At 40.7% G+C, this 18558-nt stretch overlaps 7 non-coding genes across 7 annotated transcripts; all 7 read right to left on the reverse strand.

The window, feature by feature from the left end:
• Window positions 1–1614: 1614 nt before the first annotated feature.
• On the reverse strand, window positions 1615–1686 carry TRNAH-GUG (transfer RNA histidin (anticodon GUG)). The gene has a single exon. It is a non-coding gene; the product is annotated as a tRNA-His (tRNA).
• Window positions 1687–2967: 1281 nt separating this feature from the next.
• TRNAS-CGA (transfer RNA serine (anticodon CGA)) lies at window positions 2968–3049 on the reverse strand. The gene has a single exon. It is a non-coding gene; the product is annotated as a tRNA-Ser (tRNA).
• A 3941-nt stretch (window positions 3050–6990) lies between these two features.
• TRNAS-CGA (transfer RNA serine (anticodon CGA)) lies at window positions 6991–7072 on the reverse strand. Its single transcript has one exon. It is a non-coding gene; the product is annotated as a tRNA-Ser (tRNA).
• Window positions 7073–9660: 2588 nt separating this feature from the next.
• Window positions 9661–9732, reverse strand: TRNAH-GUG (transfer RNA histidin (anticodon GUG)). Its single transcript has one exon. It is a non-coding gene; the product is annotated as a tRNA-His (tRNA).
• A 1281-nt stretch (window positions 9733–11013) lies between these two features.
• On the reverse strand, window positions 11014–11095 carry TRNAS-CGA (transfer RNA serine (anticodon CGA)). The gene has a single exon. It is a non-coding gene; the product is annotated as a tRNA-Ser (tRNA).
• A 2588-nt stretch (window positions 11096–13683) lies between these two features.
• Window positions 13684–13755, reverse strand: TRNAH-GUG (transfer RNA histidin (anticodon GUG)). Its single transcript has one exon. It is a non-coding gene; the product is annotated as a tRNA-His (tRNA).
• A 1281-nt stretch (window positions 13756–15036) lies between these two features.
• Window positions 15037–15118, reverse strand: TRNAS-CGA (transfer RNA serine (anticodon CGA)). Its single transcript has one exon. It is a non-coding gene; the product is annotated as a tRNA-Ser (tRNA).
• Between the last annotated feature and the right edge of the window lie 3440 nt (window positions 15119–18558).

An 18558-nucleotide genomic window follows, 5' to 3' on the forward strand; every position in this document is an offset into this window, starting at 1 on the left:
TTTAAGTTATATGCAATTAATTACTTTCAGGATTACTTTTCTAAATCCAGGACTGGATCCTAGATTCAGTCCTGGGACAGTTCTTGGAAACAAGTGAGTAAATTCGTTTTAGTTACGGTTGTGATTATTAAGCAATATTTTGCTATTTTAAAAGTTGACACTTCGAAACTTTTGCTGATCAAATTACCAATGTTATCCTATGGAAGGAAATTCACTTAGCAGGTAAGTGGGGTTATGGTTACTTTTTCTAGGTCAGTGTTGGATCCTAGATCCAGCACTACTGTACCACCTGTAAGCAGTTGAGAAACTGCGTTTAAGTTATACAGGCGATTTTTAAGGAATATTTACATGTTTGCAAAATCGACACTTAGAAGAAATTTCACAGAAAAACAGTCAATGGTTTCCTATGGAAGAAAATTCAAGTTACGGGTAAAGTACGTTCTCGTTACTTTTGTAATCCAGTGCTGGGCTCCTGGGCTCAGTACTGGGACATCTATCTAAAACAGGTAAACAATTACGTTTTCACAGTTGGTACGATTTTTAAAGAATATTTGTAAGTTTCAAAAATCGACACTTAGAAAATTTTCAGCAAAAAGCAGGCAATGATATCCCATGGAAGGAAATTCGAGTTACTGGTAAGTACGGTTAAAATTACTTTTCAGGGTCAGTACTGAGCTCCAAGATGCAGCACTGAGGTCTCTCCTGATAACAGGTGAGTAAATCAGAATTCGTTGTTCGGCTGATTTTAGATGAATATTTTAAAGTTCCAAAACTCCACACCACTTAGAAGAATTTCCAAGTGAAACCACTCAATGTTAGCCTATGGAAGAAAAGTGAGTTATCGGCTTTTAGGTAAGTACTCGACTGGCAGAGTTATGGTTCTGGGCATAGACTCAGGGGTCTCCCAGGGGAGTCCCAGCCTACTTGCCAAGCCTTAAACTCCCCTTTTATTACATATAATTTACACCTAAGGTAGGCCCTAGGTAGTCCTAGGTGCATGATGCTATGTAAGTAAAACATAAGATATGTACTTTGGTGGTTCGCGTGTCCTGTAAGTACCAAACAGTCTATTTCATTTTTCACTACTGTGAGGTCTACCCCTCTCATAGGTTAGCTCTGTGTATTCCCCTATACTTTTTATTTGGTAATTCCATATCGGAGAGGAGTAGCTTTATTTATTTATTGAAAATCCTACTTACTGGTGAGGTTGGATTTAACTTTACTATTTTAGAAATGCCACTTTTAGAGAGTGAACATGTCTCTGCACTTACTGCTCTATTTGCCTGAAACCTGGCCCCAATACACGTCTGGATTGGGCTGGGTGACAGCAAAATTTGTGCCTTCCCTCTAGAGAGCCACAACACAGGTCACTCAACTGCACCTGGGGGGTGAGCTCCGCTCCCCCTCCACCCCCAATAGGTTCAAGAACGATAATTTATGTCAGTAAATACATTATAGCTACAGCTTATAATCATGCGAGTTTAAATCATTTGTTGTTAGATGGTTTAAATATTTGAAAGGATCTGTTTTTAATAGACATTTTACAAAAACCACTGGTACATTTGCTAATTCTGTAAAATTAACACCCAACTGCCGTGATATTGCCAACCACAATGCCGTGACTCGGATTCGAACCGAGGTTGCTGCGGCCACAACGCAGAGTACTAACCACTATACGATCACGGCGAGCTACTTGGGCTCAACGACATACAGTGACATGGAGAATTTATAATTCGGAACACTCAGGGCTGTTCCTGTGATAGGCTGGATGTATTCATTGCTTCCTCATTCCTCATTCAGAGGCTGCGTCTCCTCAGTGGTTGATAGGCTGAAACCGTTTCCTGGCCGCCTGCTTGTGAAATGCCAGGAGTCAAAGATCACACATTACACTTGCGGACCTGTGATGGGACACCAATGCAGAGAAACCCACCTGGCACAGACCTTCTATTCTGTCTATTAGACCTGCATCTTCCCTGCACCTTTCAAGCCATTTGTATGTGAAGCAAGAAAGAGTTAGAGAGTGATCCATCTACACTTTTATAGGGAGGATGTCGCCGTGAGCTCCTCCCAGCTAATCACACGAACAGCAGAAAAGCAAGATAAATACACAGTTGAGGGGTGGGCTGCATGGTTATGTTTTTGAGTAAATATTGAAACTGATCTCAGTGGCTCATTAGCAGTGCTGCGGCTAATGACTGGTGCCAAATCATGATGAAGCAAGCACCATGGCTCGTAGGGGACCCACAACACGCTTTTCTTAGCTCACTCAATTAAAGTATAAACTTCTGCCGTGTGTGAGTGGTAAAGGCTTGTTAATATAGTTCCTTTTCCAATTCAAGTCTGACAACAAGAGGCAGGAACCACGTGGCTTCGGAAGCTCAGGAAAGTAGCCACCAACCACAGAGAAAGAGAGAACTGGCAGTATGAGAGGTGGAGAAAACAGAAGCGGGAGCAAGGAGCTCAAATGAGATTGATGGCGTTTAAATAGAGCGCGTAAAGGAACAGTTACACAGCTAAGAAATGGGAAAGACAGACTAGGGAAAAAAACACAGAAAGGGCCTGTAGATGAAATTCTCTTCCTGGGACAGCAGGTTAAGAGAAATTACACATGGGGAGGTTAAGCATGTGACACGGGGGAGAATAAAAAAGAAAATGCAGTTTTATGAAGTGTGTTTGCCAATCCAGCCAGCACTTTTGTTCTATTTCTCTCTTTGCGTCTTTTATTGGTAAAGTAACTTTCAAGTGCATGCGCAGGTATGAATGAGAGAGCAACGGTATAATAATTTGAAGCGTTTACACCAGTGCTAAAGTAGGAATGAGGTGTAGCAAAGACATGAAAGAGGTAGCGATAACAAATATGTGGAGAGGCAATAGTGACACAAAAATAAGCCACCTAGTTATAAAACTGAAATGGAAGAAATACTAAAGGTTAACTTCTGAAATTGTAGCCGATAATAAAAAGATCCTCGTTGTTGGCAGGATTCGAACCTTCGCGGGAATACCCCAATGGATTTCGAGTCCATTGCCTTAACCACTCGGCCACAACAACTTGCTGTAAGCTGCCTACAAATATTTTGTTTGAAAGTTTTGATGTTTTCCCACATCAAAGTACTGATATTCTGCAATGCGCTTTTTAAAAACAATGTTTTTTTCATCATGCACGTTCTGTCCTAAAAACAAAAATTGCATGAGTATATCTCTGGATCTGTAAAAGGATACGCTTGCATTCAAACTCTCTTGTGGCACTCAAGTTTTTTGGACCCTGTTGCACTCTGTTTTTGCGCTGCTTTTAGTCTACGACCCATATTACAGAAGTCAACCATCTCTGAGTATTTGGGACTCCTTTGTAAGTGCCTTATCTCTAATCCTTGAAAAGCTCTATAATAAAGGGGTCTGTCAAAGATTGCTTGAATGGAAGATAAAAGAAGGCCCACTTGTCTCACCAAATGCAGTAGAGAAACCTGATGTTTTATTCATGTTATCCTTAGTTCAGTTTTTGTTAGACCTGGCATCCTTAAGGTGGCCTACCAGCAACCTTTTTGCTTTTCACCTCAAGTTTTGCTGTATCTTTATGTTGGCCTTAGGACTCTAATCACTTTATCACTACTGTGAGAAAGTGGCTCTGTATATACTGTTCCCAAATAGGTACAGTGTGCACAGAGTCCCCAGTCCCCAGAGGTTTGGCAGAGGCTAAAGTTAGATATAACCTTACTCTCTAAAGTGGTAGCTTGCCGAGCAGTAAGGCAGTATCAGAGTACAGTGTAAAACATTTGTTGTACACACTCAGTCAGCAAATGGTCTCACACACTCAAGAACTGAACTCTAGGCCATTGGTTTGCATACAAAAGATATTGTTGTTTTATTTTAGAACCAACAATAGGTATCAAAATATACTTTCTCAGAATGAGATGCTTTAGTTAAATACTTTGCAATAGGCAATTGACTTTTGCAGGTCATAGTTACAGTTTATTGCAATAGGCAACACAATTTGAATCACAATAATACATTGAGCTCAATGGGAATTTTAAGTTATATGCAATTAATTACTTTCAGGATTACTTTTCTAAATCCAGGACTGGATCCTAGATTCAGTCCTGGGACAGTTCTTGGAAACAAGTGAGTAAATTCGTTTTAGTTACGGTTGTGATTTTTAAGCAATATTTTGCTATTTTAAAAGTTGACACTTCGAAACTTTTGCTGATCAAATTACCAATGTTATCCTATGGAAGGAAATTCACTTAGCAGGTAAGTGGGGTTATGGTTACTTTTTCTAGGTCAGTGTTGGATCCTAGATCCAGCACTACTGTACCACCTGTAAGCAGTTGAGAAACTGCGTTTAAGTTATACAGGCGATTTTTAAGGAATATTTACATGTTTGCAAAATCGACACTTAGAAGAAATTTCACCGAAAAACAGTCAATGGTTTCCTATGGAAGAAAATTCAAGTTACGGGTAAAGTACGTTCTCGTTACTTTTGTAATCCAGTGCTGGGCTCCTGGGCTCAGTACTGGGACATCTATCTAAAACAGGTAAACAATTATGTTTTCACAGTTGGTACGATTTTTAAAGAATATTTGTAAGTTTCAAAAATCGACACTTAGAAAATTTTCAGCAAAAAGCAGGCAATGATATCCCATGGAAGGAAATTCGAGTTACTGGTAAGTACGGTTAAAATTACTTTTCAGGGTCAGTACTGAGCTCCAAGATGCAGCACTGAGGTCTCTCCTGATAACAGGTGAGTAAATCAGAATTCGTTGTTCGGCTGATTTTAGATGAATATTTTAAAGTTCCAAAACTCCACACCACTTAGAAGAATTTCCAAGTGAAACAACGAAATTTTAGCCTATGGAAGAAAAGTGAGTTATCGGCTTTTAGGTAAGTACTCGACTGGCAGAGTTATGGTTCTGGGCATAGACTCAGGGTTCTCCCAGGGGAGTCCCAGCCTACTTGCCAAGCCTTAAACTCCCCTTTTATTACATATAATTTACACCTAAGGTAGGCCCTAGGTAGTCCTAGGTGCATGATGCTATGTAAGTAAAAAATAAGATATGTACTTTGGTGGTTCGCGTGTCCTGTAAGTACCAAACAGTCTATTTCATTTTTCACTACTGTGAGGTCTACCCCTCTCATAGGTTAGCTCTGTGTATTCCCCTATACTTTTTATTTGTTAATTCCATATCGGAGAGGAGTAGCTTTATTTATTTATTGAAAATCCTACTTACTGGTGAGGTTGGATTTAACTTTACTATTTTAGAAATGCCACTTTTAGAGAGTGAACATGTCTCTGCACTTACTGCTCTATTTGCCTGAAACCTGGCCCCAATACACGTCTGGATTGGGCAGGGTGACAGCAAAATGTGTGCCTTCCCTCTAGAGAGCCACAACACAGGTCACTCAACTGCACCTGGGGGGTGAGCTCCGCTCCCCCTCCACCCCCAATAGGTTCAAGAACGATAATTTATGTAAGTAAATACATTATAGCTACAGCTTATAATCATGCGAGTTTAAATCATTTGTTGTTAGATGGTTTAAATATTTGAAAGGATCTGTTTTTAATAGACATTTTACAAAAACCACTGGCACATTTGCTAATTCTGTAAAATTAACACCCAACTGCCGTGACATTGCCAACCACAATGCCGTGACTCGGATTCAAACCGAGGTTGCTGCGGCCACAACGCAGAGTACTAACCACTATACGATCACGGCGAGCTACTTGGGCTCAACGACATACAGTGACATGGAGAATTAATAATTCGGAACACTCAGGGCTATTCCTGTGATAGGCTGGATGTATTCATTGCTTCCTCATTCCTCATTCAGAGGCTGCGTCTCCTCAGTGGTTGATAGGCTGAAACCGTTTCCTGGCCGCCTGCTTGTGAAATGCCAGGAGTCAAAGTTCACACATTACACTTGCGGACCTGTGATGGGACACCAATGCAGAGAAACCCACCTGGCACAGACCTTCTATTCTGTCTATTAGACCTGCATCTTCCCTGCACCTTTCAAGCCATTTGTATGTGAAGCAAGAAAGAGTTAGAGAGTGATCCATCTACACTTTTATAGGGAGGATGTCGCCGTGAGCTCCTCCCAGCTAATCACACGAACAGCAGAAAAGCAAGATAAATACACAGTTGAGGGGTGGGCTGCATGGTTATGTTTTTGAGTAAATATTGAAACTGACCTCAGTGGCTCATTAGCAGAGCTGCGGCTAATGACTGGTGCCAAATCATGATGAAGCAAGCACCATGGCTCGTAGGGGACCCACAACACGCTTTTCTTAGCTCACTGAATTAAAGTATAAACTTCCGCCGTGTGTGTGTGGTAAAGGCTTGTTAATATGGTTCCTTTTCCAATTCAAGCCTGACAACAAGAGGCAGGAACCACGTGGCTTCGGAAGCTCAGGAAAGTAGCCACCAACCACAGAGAAAGAGAGAACTGGCAGTATGAGAGGTGGAGAAAACAGAAGCGGGAGCAAGGAGCTCAAATGAGATTGATGGTGTTTAAATAGAGCGCGTAAAGGAACAGTTACACAGCTAAGAAATGGGAAAGACAGACTAGGGAAAAAAACACAGAAAGAGCCTGTAGATGAAATTCTCTTCCTGGGACAGCAGGTTAAGAGAAATTACACATGGGGAGGTTAAGCATGTAACACGGGGGAGAATAAAAAAGAAAATGCAGTTTTATGAAGTGTGTTTGCCAATCCAGCCAGCACTTTTGTTCTATTTCTCTCTTTGCGTCTTTTATTGGTAAAGTAACTTTCAAGTGCATGCGCAGGTATGAATGAGAGAGCAACGGTATAATAATTTGAAGCGTTTACACCAGTGCTAAAGTAGGAATGAGGTGTAGCAAAGACATGAAAGAGGTAGCGATAACAAATATGTGGAGAGGCAATAGTGACACAAAAATAAGCCACCTATTTATAAAACTGAAATGGAAGAAATACTAAAGGTTAACTTCTGAAATTGTAGCCGATAATAAAAAGATTCTCGTTGTTGGCAGGATTCGAACCTGCGCGGGGATACCCCAATGAATTTCGAGTCCATCGCCTTAACCACTCAGCCACAACAACTTGCTGTAAGCTGCCTACAAATATTTTGTTTGAAAGTTTTGAAGTTTTCCCACATCAAAGTACTGATATTCTGCAATGCGCTTTTTAAAAACAATGTTTTTTTCATCATGCACGTTCTGTCCTAAAAACAAAAATTGCATGAGTATATCTCTGGATCTGTAAAAGGATACGCTTGCATTCAAACTCCCTTGTGGCACTCAAGTTTTTTGGACCCTGTTGCACTCTGTTTTTGCGCTGCTTTTAGTCTACGACCCATATTACAGAAGTCAACCATCTCTGAGTATTTGGGACTCCTTTGTAAGTGCCTTATCTTTAATCCTTGAAAAGCTCTATAATAAAGGGGTCTGTCAAAGATTGCTTGAATGGAAGATAAAAGAAGGCCCACTTGTCTCACCAAATGCAGTAGAGAAACCTGATGTTTTACTCATGTTATCCTTAGTTCAGTTTTTGGTAGACCTGGCATCCTTAAGGTGGCCTACCAGCAACCTTTTTGCTTTTCACCTCACGTTTTGCTGTATCTTTATGTTGGCCTTAGGACTCTAATCACTTTATCACTACTGTGAGAAAGTGGCTCTGTATATACTGTTCCCAAATAGGTACAGTGTGCACAGAGTCCCCAGTCCCCAGAGGTTTGGCAGAGGCTAAAGTTAGATATAACCTTACTCTCTAAAGTGGTAGCTTGCCGAGCAGTAAGGCAGTATCAGAGTACAGTGTAAAACATTTGTTGTACACACTCAGTCAGCAAATGGTCTCACACACTCAAGAACTGAACTCTAGGCCATTGGTTTGCATACAAAAGATATTGTTGTTTTATTTTAGAACCAACAATAGGTATCAAAATATACTTTCTCAGAATGAGATGCTTTAGTTAAATACTTTGCAATAGGCAATTGACTTTTGCAGGTCATAGTTACAGTTTATTGCAATAGGCAACACAATTTGAATCACAATAATACATTGAGCTCAATGGGAATTTTAAGTTATATGCAATTAATTACTTTCAGGATTACTTTTCTAAATCCAGGACTGGATCCTAGATTCAGTCCTGGGACAGTTCTTGGAAACAAGTGAGTAAATTCGTTTTAGTTACTGTTGTGATTTTTAAGCAATATTTTGCTATTTTAAAAGTTGACACTTCGAAACTTTTGCTGATCAAATTACCAATGTTATCCTATGGAAGGAAATTCACTTAGCAGGTAAGTGGGGTTATGGTTACTTTTTCTAGGTCAGTGTTGGATCCTAGATCCAGCACTACTGTACCACCTGTAAGCAGTTGAGAAACTGCGTTTAAGTTATACAGGCGATTTTTAAGGAATATTTACATGTTTGCAAAATCGACACTTAGAAGAAATTTCACAGAAAAACAGTCAATGGTTTCCTATGGAAGAAAATTCAAGTTACGGGTAAAGTACGTTCTCGTTACTTTTGTAATCCAGTGCTGGGCTCCTAGGCTCAGTACTGGGACATCTATCTAAAACAGGTAAACAATTACGTTTTCACAGTTGGTACGATTTTTAAAGAATATTTGTAAGTTTCAAAAATCGACACTTAGAAAATTTTCAGCAAAAAGCAGGCAATGATATCCCATGGAAGGAAATTCGAGTTACTGGTAAGTACGGTTAAAATTACTTTTCAGGGTCAGTACTGAGCTCCAAGATGCAGCACTGAGGTCTCTCCTGATAACAGGTGAGTAAATCAGAATTCGTTGTTCGGCTGATTTTAGATGAATATTTTAAAGTTCCAAAACTCCACACCACTTAGAAGAATTTCCAAGTGAAACCACTCAATGTTAGCCTATGGAAGAAAAGTGAGTTATCGGCTTTTAGGTAAGTACTCGACTGGCAGAGTTATGGTTCTGGGCATAGACTCAGGGGTCTCCCAGGGGAGTCCCAGCCTACTTGCCAAGCCTTAAACTCCCCTTTTATTACATATAATTTACACCTAAGGTAGGCCCTAGGTAGTCCTAGGTGCATGATGCTATGTAAGTAAAACATAAGATATGTACTTTGGTGGTTCGCGTGTCCTGTAAGTACCAAACAGTCTATTTCATTTTTCACTACTGTGATGTCTACCCCTCTCATAGGTTAGCTCTGTGTATTCCCCTATACTTTTTATTTGGTAATTCCATATCGGAGAGGAGTAGCTTTATTTATTTATTGAAAATCCTACTTACTGGTGAGGTTGGATTTAACTTTACTATTTTAGAAATGCCACTTTTAGAGAGTGAACATGTCTCTGCACTTACTGCTCTATTTGCCTGAAACCTGGCCCCAATACACGTCTGGATTGGGCTGGGTGACAGCAAAATTTGTGCCTTCCCTCTAGAGAGCCACAACACAGGTCACTCAACTGCACCTGGGGGGTGAGCTCCGCTCCCCCTCCACCCCCAATAGGTTCAAGAACGATAATTTATGTCAGTAAATACATTATAGCTACAGCTTATAATCATGCGAGTTTAAATCATTTGTTGTTAGATGGTTTAAATATTTGAAAGGATCTGTTTTTAATGGACATTTTACAAAAACCACTGGTACATTTGCTAATTCTGTAAAATTAACACCCAACTGCCGTGATATTGCCAACCACAATGCCGTGACTCGGATTCGAACCGAGGTTGCTGCAGCCACAACGCAGAGTACTAACCACTATACGATCACGGCGAGCTACTTGGGCTCAACGACATACAGTGACATGGAGAATTTATAATTCGGAACACTCAGGGCTGTTCCTGTGATAGGCTGGATGTATTCATTGCTTCCTCATTCCTCATTCAGAGGCTGCGTCTCCTCAGTGGTTGATAGGCTGAAACCGTTTCCTGGCCGCCTGCTTGTGAAATGCCAGGAGTCAAAGATCACACATTACACTTGCGGACCTGTGATGGGACACCAATGCAGAGAAACCCACCTGGCACAGACCTTCTATTCTGTCTATTAGACCTGCATCTTCCCTGCACCTTTCAAGCCATTTGTATGTGAAGCAAGAAAGAGTTAGAGAGTGATCCATCTACACTTTTATAGGGAGGATGTCGCCGTGAGCTCCTCCCAGCTAATCACACGAACAGCAGAAAAGCAAGATAAATACACAGTTGAGGGGTGGGCTGCATGGTTATGTTTTTGAGTAAATATTGAAACTGATCTCAGTGGCTCATTAGCAGTGCTGCGGCTAATGACTGGTGCCAAATCATGATGAAGCAAGCACCATGGCTCATAGGGGACCCACAACACGCTTTTCTTAGCTCACTGAATTAAAGTATAAACTTCCGCCGTGTGTGAGTGGTAAAGGCTTGTTAATATAGTTCCTTTTCCAATTCAAGTCTGACAACAAGAGGCAGGAACCACGTGGCTTCGGAAGCTCAGGAAAGTAGCCACCAACCACAGAGAAAGAGAGAACTGGCAGTATGAGAGGTGGAGAAAACAGAAGCGGGAGCAAGGAGCTCAAATGAGATTGATGGCGTTTAAATAGAGCGCGTAAAGGAACAGTTACACAGCTAAGAAATGGGAAAGACAGACTAGGGAAAAAAACACAGAAAGGGCCTGTAGATGAAATTCTCTTCCTGGGACAGCAGGTTAAGAGAAATTACACATGGGGAGGTTAAGCATGTGACACGGGGGAGAATAAAAAAGAAAATGCAGTTTTATGAAGTGTGTTTGCCAATCCAGCCAGCACTTTTGTTCTATTTCTCTCTTTGCGTCTTTTATTGGTAAAGTAACTTTCAAGTGCATGCGCAGGTATGAATGAGAGAGCAACGGTATAATAATTTGAAGCGTTTACACCAGTGCTAAAGTAGGAATGAGGTGTAGCAAAGACATGAAAGAGGTAGCGATAACAAATATGTGGAGAGGCAATAGTGACACAAAAATAAGCCACCTAGTTATAAAACTGAAATGGAAGAAATACTAAAGGTTAACTTCTGAAATTGTAGCCGATAATAAAAAGATCCTCGTTGTTGGCAGGATTCGAACCTACGCGGGAATACCCCAATGGATTTCGAGTCCATTGCCTTAACCACTCGGCCACAACAACTTGCTGTAAGCTGCCTACAAATATTTTGTTTGAAAGTTTTGATGTTTTCCCACATCAAAGTACTGATATTCTGCAATGCGCTTTTTAAAAACAATGTTTTTTTCATCATGCACGTTCTGTCCTAAAAACAAAAATTGCATGAGTACATCTCTGGATCTGTAAAAGGATACGCTTGCATTCAAACTCCCTTGTGGCACTCAAGTTTTTTGGACCCTGTTGCACTCTGTTTTTGCGCTGCTTTTAGTCTACGACCCATATTACAGAAGTCAACCATCTCTGAGTATTTGGGACTCCTTTGTAAGTGCCTTATCTCTAATCCTTGAAAAGCTCTATAATAAAGGGGTCTGTCAAAGATTGCTTGAATGGAAGATAAAAGAAGGCCCACTTGTCTCACCAAATGCAGTAGAGAAACCTGATGTTTTATTCATGTTATCCTTAGTTCAGTTTTTGTTAGACCTGGCATCCTTAAGGTGGCCTACCAGCAACCTTTTTGCTTTTCACCTCAAGTTTTGCTGTATCTTTATGTTGGCCTTAGGACTCTAATCACTTTATCACTACTGTGAGAAAGTGGCTCTGTATATACTGTTCCCAAATAGGTACAGTGTGCACAGAGTCCCCAGTCCCCAGAGGTTTGGCAGAGGCTAAAGTTAGATATAACCTTACTCTCTAAAGTGGTAGCTTGCCGAGCAGTAAGGCAGTATCAGAGTACAGTGTAAAACATTTGTTGTACACACTCAGTCAGCAAATGGTCTCACACACTCAAGAACTGAACTCTAGGCCATTGGTTTGCATACAAAAGATATTGTTGTTTTATTTTAGAACCAACAATAGGTATCAAAATATACTTTCTCAGAATGAGATGCTTTAGTTAAATACTTTGCAATAGGCAATTGACTTTTGCAGGTCATAGTTACAGTTTATTGCAATAGGCAACACAATTTGAATCACAATAATACATTGAGCTCAATGGGAATTTTAAGTTATATGCAATTAATTACTTTCAGGATTACTTTTCTAAATCCAGGACTGGATCCTAGATTCAGTCCTGGGACAGTTCTTGGAAACAAGTGAGTAAATTCGTTTTAGTTACTGTTGTGATTTTTAAGCAATATTTTGCTATTTTAAAAGTTGACACTTCGAAACTTTTGCTGATCAAATTACCAATGTTATCCTATGGAAGGAAATTCACTTAGCAGGTAAGTGGGGTTATGGTTACTTTTTCTAGGTCAGTGTTGGATCCTAGATCCAGCACTACTGTACCACCTGTAAGCAGTTGAGAAACTGCGTTTAAGTTATACAGGCGATTTTTAAGGAATATTTACATGTTTGCAAAATCGACACTTAGAAGAAATTTCACAGAAAAACAGTCAATGGTTTCCTATGGAAGAAAATTCAAGTTACGGGTAAAGTACGTTCTCATTACTTTTGTAATCCAGTGCTGGGCTCCTAGGCTCAGTACTGGGACATCTATCTAAAACAGGTAAACAATTACGTTTTCACAGTTGGTACGATTTTTAAAGAATATTTGTAAGTTTCAAAAATCGACACTTAGAAAATTTTCAGCAAAAAGCAGGCAATGATATCCCATGGAAGGAAATTCGAGTTACTGGTAAGTACGGTTAAAATTACTTTTCAGGGTCAGTACTGAGCTCCAAGATGCAGCACTGAGGTCTCTCCTGATAACATGTGAGTAAATCAGAATTCGTTGTTCGGCTGATTTTAGATGAATATTTTAAAGTTCCAAAACTCCACACCACTTAGAAGAATTTCCAAGTGAAACCACTCAATGTTAGCCTATGGAAGAAAAGTGAGTTATCGGCTTTTAGGTAAGTACTCGACTGGCAGAGTTATGGTTCTGGGCATAGACTCAGGGGTCTCCCAGGGGAGTCCCAGCCTACTTGCCAAGCCTTAAACTCCCCTTTTATTACATATAATTTACACCTAAGGTAGGCCCTAGGTAGTCCTAGGTGCATGATGCTATGTAAGTAAAAAATAAGATATGTACTTTGGTGGTTCGCGTGTCCTGTAAGTACCAAACAGTCTATTTCATTTTTCACTACTGTGAGGTCTACCCCTCTCATAGGTTAGCTCTGTGTATTCCCCTATACTTTTTATTTGGTAATTCCATATCGGAGAGGAGTAGCTTTATATATTTATTGAAAATCCTACTTACTGGTGAGGTTGGATTTAACTTTACTATTTAAGAAATGCCACTTTTAGAGAGTGAACATTTCTCTGCACTTACTGCTCTATTTGCCTGAAACCTGGCCCCAATACACGTCTGGATTGGGCTGGGTGACAGCAAAATTTGTGCCTTCCCTCTAGAGAGCCACAACACAGGTCACTCAACTGCACCTGGGGGGTGAGCTCCGCTCCCCCTCCACCCCCAATAGGTTCAAGAACGATAATTTATGTAAGTAAATACATTATAGCTACAGCTTATAATCATGCGAGTTTAAATCATTTGTTGTTAGATGGTTTAAATATTTGAAAGGATCTGTTTTTAATAGACATTTTACAAAAACCACTGGCACATTTGCTAATTCTGTAAAATTAACACCCAACTGCCGTGATATTGCCAACCACAATGCCGTGACTCGGATTCGAACCGAGGTTGCTGCGGCCACAACGCAGAGTACTAACCACTATACGATCACGGCGAGCTACTTGGGCTCAACGACATACAGTGACATGGAGAATTTATAATTCGGAACACTCAGGGCTGTTCCTGTGATAGGCTGGATGTATTCATTGCTTCCTCATTCCTCATTCAGAGGCTGCGTCTCCTCAGTGGTTGATAGGCTGAAACCGTTTCCTGGCCGCCTGCTTGTGAAATGCCAGGAGTCAAAGATCACACATTACACTTGCGGACCTGTGATGGGACACCAATGCAGAGAAACCCACCTGGCACAGACCTTCTATTCTGTCTATTAGACCTGCATCTTCCCTGCACCTTTCAAGCCATTTGTATGTGAAGCAAGAAAGAGTTAGAGAGTGATCCATCTACACTTTTATAGGGAGGATGTCGCCGTGAGCTCCTCCCAGCTAATCACACGAACAGCAGAAAAGCAAGATAAATACACAGTTGAGGGGTGGGCTGCATGGTTATGTTTTTGAGTAAATATTGAAACTGATCTCAGTGGCTCATTAGCAGAGCTGCGGCTAATGACTGGTGCCAAATCATGATGAAGCAAGCACCATGGCTCGTAGGGGACCCACAACACGCTTTTCTTAGCTCACTGAATTAAAGTATAAACTTCCGCCGTGTGTGAGTGGTAAAGGCTTGTTAATATAGTTCCTTTTCCAATTCAAGTCTGACAACAAGAGGCAGGAACCACGTGGCTTCGGAAGCTCAGGAAAGTAGCCACCAACCACAGAGAAAGAGAGAACTGGCAGTATGAGAGGTGGAGAAAACAGAAGCGGGAGCAAGGAGCTCAAATGAGATTGATGGCGTTTAAATAGAGCGCGTAAAGGAACAGTTACACAGCTAAGAAATGGGAAAGACAGACTAGGGAAAAAAACACACAAAGAGCCAGTAGATGAAATTCTCTTCCTGGGACAGCAGGTTAAGAGAAATTACACATGGGGAGGTTAAGCATGTAACACGGGGGAGAATAAAAAAGAAAATGCAGTTTTATGAAGTGTGTTTGCCAATCCAGCCAGCACTTTTGTTCTATTTCTCTCTTTGCGTCTTTTATTGGTAAAGTAACTTTCAAGTGCATGCGCAGGTATGAATGAGAGAGCAACGGTATAATAATTTGAAGCGTTTACACCAGTGCTAAAGTAGGAATGAGGTGTAGCAAAGACATGAAAGGGGTAGCGATAACAAATATGTGGAGAGGCAATAGTGACACAAAAATAAGACACCTATTTATAAAACTGAAATGGAAGAAATACTAAAGGTTAACTTCTGAAATTGTAGCCGATAATAAAAAGATTCTCGTTGTTGGCAGTATTCGAACCTGCGCGGGGATACCCCAATGGATTTCGAGTCCATCGCCTTAACCACTCAGCCACAACAACTTGCTGTAAGCTGCCTACAAATATTTTGTTTGAAAGTTTTGAAGTTTTCCCACATCAAAGTACTGATATTCTGGAATGCGCTTTTTAAAAACAATGTTTTTTTCATCATGCACGTTCTGTCCTAAAAACAAAAATTGCATGAGTACATCTCTGGATATGTAAAAGGATACGCTTGCATTCAAACTCCCTTGTGGCACTCAAGTTTTTTGGACCCTGTTGCACTCTGTTTTTGCGCTGCTTTTAGTCTACGACCCATATTACAGAAGTCAACCATCTCTGAGTATTTGGGACTCCTTTGTAAGTGCCTTATCTTTAATCCTTGAAAAGCTCTATAATAAAGGGGTCTGTCAAAGATTGCTTGAATGGAAGATAAAAGAAGGCCCACTTGTCTCACCAAATGCAGTAGAGAAACCTGATGTTTTACTCATGTTATCCTTAGTTCAGTTTTTGTTAGACCTGGCATCCTTAAGGTGGCCTACCAGCAACCTTTTTGCTTTTCACCTCACGTTTTGCTGTATCTTTATGTTGGCCTTAGGACTCTAATCACTTTATCACTACTGTGAGAAAGTGGCTCTGTATATACTGTTCCCAAATAGGTACAGTGTGCACAGAGTCCCCAGTCCCCAGAGGTTTGGCAGAGGCTAAAGTTAGATATAACCTTACTCTCTAAAGTGGTAGCTTGCCGAGCAGTAAGGCAGTATCAGAGTACAGTGTAAAACATTTGTTGTACACACTCAGTCAGCAAATGGTCTCACACACTCAAGAACTGAACTCTAGGCCATTGGTTTGCATACAAAAGATATTGTTGTTTTATTTTAGAACCAACAATAGGTATCAAAATATACTTGCTCAGAATGAGATGCTTTAGTTAAATACTTTGCAATAGGCAATTGACTTTTGCAGGTCATAGTTACAGTTTATTGCAATAGGCAACACAATTTGAATCACAATAATACATTGAGCTCAATGGGAATTTTAAGTTATATGCAATTAATTACTTTCAGGATTACTTTTCTAAATCCAGGACTGGATCCTAGATTCAGTCCTGGGACAGTTCTTGGAAACAAGTGAGTAAATTCGTTTTAGTTACGGTTGTGATTTTTAAGCAATATTTTGCTATTTTAAAAGTTGACACTTCGAAACTTTTGCTGATCAAATTACCAATGTTATCCTATGGAAGGAAATTCACTTAGCAGGTAAGTGGGGTTATGGTTACTTTTTCTAGGTCAGTGTTGGATCCTAGATCCAGCACTACTGTACCACCTGTAAGCAGTTGAGAAACTGCGTTTAAGTTATACAGGCGATTTTTAAGGAATATTTACATGTTTGCAAAATCGACACTTAGAAGAAATTTCACAGAAAAACAGTCAATGGTTTCCTATGGAAGAAAATTCAAGTTACGGGTAAAGTACGTTCTCGTTACTTTTGTAATCCAGTGCTGGGCTCCTGGGCTCAGTACTGGGACATCTATCTAAAACAGGTAAACAATTATGTTTTCACAGTTGGTACGATTTTTAAAGAATATTTGTAAGTTTCAAAAATCGACACTTAGAAAATGTTCAGCAAAAAGCAGGCAATGATATCCCATGGAAGGAAATTCGAGTTACTGGTAAGTACGGTTAAAATTACTTTTCAGGGTCAGTACTGAGCTCCAAGATGCAGCACTGAGGTCTCTCCTGATAACAGGTGAGTAAATCAGAATTCGTTGTTCGGCTGATTTTAGATGAATATTTTAAAGTTCCAAAACTCCACACCACTTAGAAGAATTTCCAAGTGAAACAACGAAATTTTAGCCTATGGAAGAAAAGTGAGTTATCGGCTTTTAGGTAAGTACTCGACTGGCAGAGTTATGGTTCTGGGCATAGACTCACGGTTCTCCCAGGGGAGTCCCAGCCTACTTGCCAAGCCTTAAACTCCCCTTTTATTACATATAATTTACACCTAAGGTAGGCCCTAGGTAGTCCTAGGTGCATGATGCTATGTAAGTAAAAAATAAGATATGTACTTTGGTGGTTCGCGTGTCCTGTAAGTACCAAACAGTCTATTTCATTTTTCACTACTGTGAGGTCTACCCCTCTCATAGGTTAGCTCTGTGTATTCCCCTATACTTTTTATTTGGTAATTCCATATCGGAGAGGAGTAGCTTTATTTATTTATTGGAAATCCTACTTACTGGTGAGGTTGGATTTAACTTTACTATTTTAGAAATGCCACTTTTAGAGAGTGAACATGTCTCTGCACTTACTGCTCTATTTGCCTGAAACCTGGCCCCAATACACGTCTGGATTGGGCAGGGTGACAGCAAAATTTGTGCCTTCCCTCTAGAGAGCCACAACACAGGTCACTCAACTGCACCTGGGGGGTGAGCTCCGCTCCCCCTCCACCCCCAATAGGTTCAAGAACGATAATTTATGTAAGTAAATACATTATAGCTACAGCTTATAATCATGCGAGTTTAAATCATTTGTTGTTAGATGGTTTAAATATTTGAAAGGATCTGTTTTTAATAGACATTTTACAAAAACCACTGGCACATTTGCTAATTCTGTAAAATTAACACCCAACTGCCGTGACATTGCCAACCACAATGCCGTGACTCGGATTCAAACCGAGGTTGCTGCGGCCACAACGCAGAGTACTAACCACTATACGATCACGGCGAGCTACTTGGGCTCAACGACATACAGTGACATGGAGAATTTATAATTCGGAACACTCAGGGCTATTCCTGTGATAGGCTGGATGTATTCATTGCTTCCTCATTCCTCATTCAGAGGCTGCGTCTCCTCAGTGGTTGATAGGCTGAAACCGTTTCCTGGCCGCCTGCTTGTGAAATGCCAGGAGTCAAAGTTCACACATTACACTTGCGGACCTGTGATGGGACACCAATGCAGAGAAACCCACCTGGCACAGACCTTCTATTCTGTCTATTAGACCTGCATCTTCCCTGCACCTTTCAAGCCATTTGTATGTGAAGCAAGAAAGAGTTAGAGAGTGATCCATCTACACTTTTATAGGGAGGATGTCGCCGTGAGCTCCTCCCAGCTAATCACACGAACAGCAGAAAAGCAAGATAAATACACAGTTGAGGGGTGGGCTGCATGGTTATGTTTTTGAGTAAATATTGAAACTGACCTCAGTGGCTCATTAGCAGAGCTGCGGCTAATGACTGGTGCCAAATCATGATGAAGCAAGCACCATGGCTCGTAGGGGACCCACAACATGCTTTTCTTAGCTCACTGAATTAAAGTATAAACTTCCGCCGTGTGTGTGTGGTAAAGGCTTGTTAATATGGTTCCTTTTCCAATTCAAGCCCGACAACAAGAGGCAGGAACCACGTGGCTTCGGAAGCTCAGGAAAGTAGCCACCAACCACAGAGAAAGAGAGAACTGGCAGTATGAGAGGTGGAGAAAACAGAAGCGGGAGCAAGGAGCTCAAAT

Source organism: Triturus cristatus, chromosome 12 (assembly GCF_964204655.1).
Source record: "Triturus cristatus chromosome 12, aTriCri1.1, whole genome shotgun sequence".
NCBI lineage: Eukaryota > Metazoa > Chordata > Amphibia > Caudata > Salamandridae > Triturus > Triturus cristatus.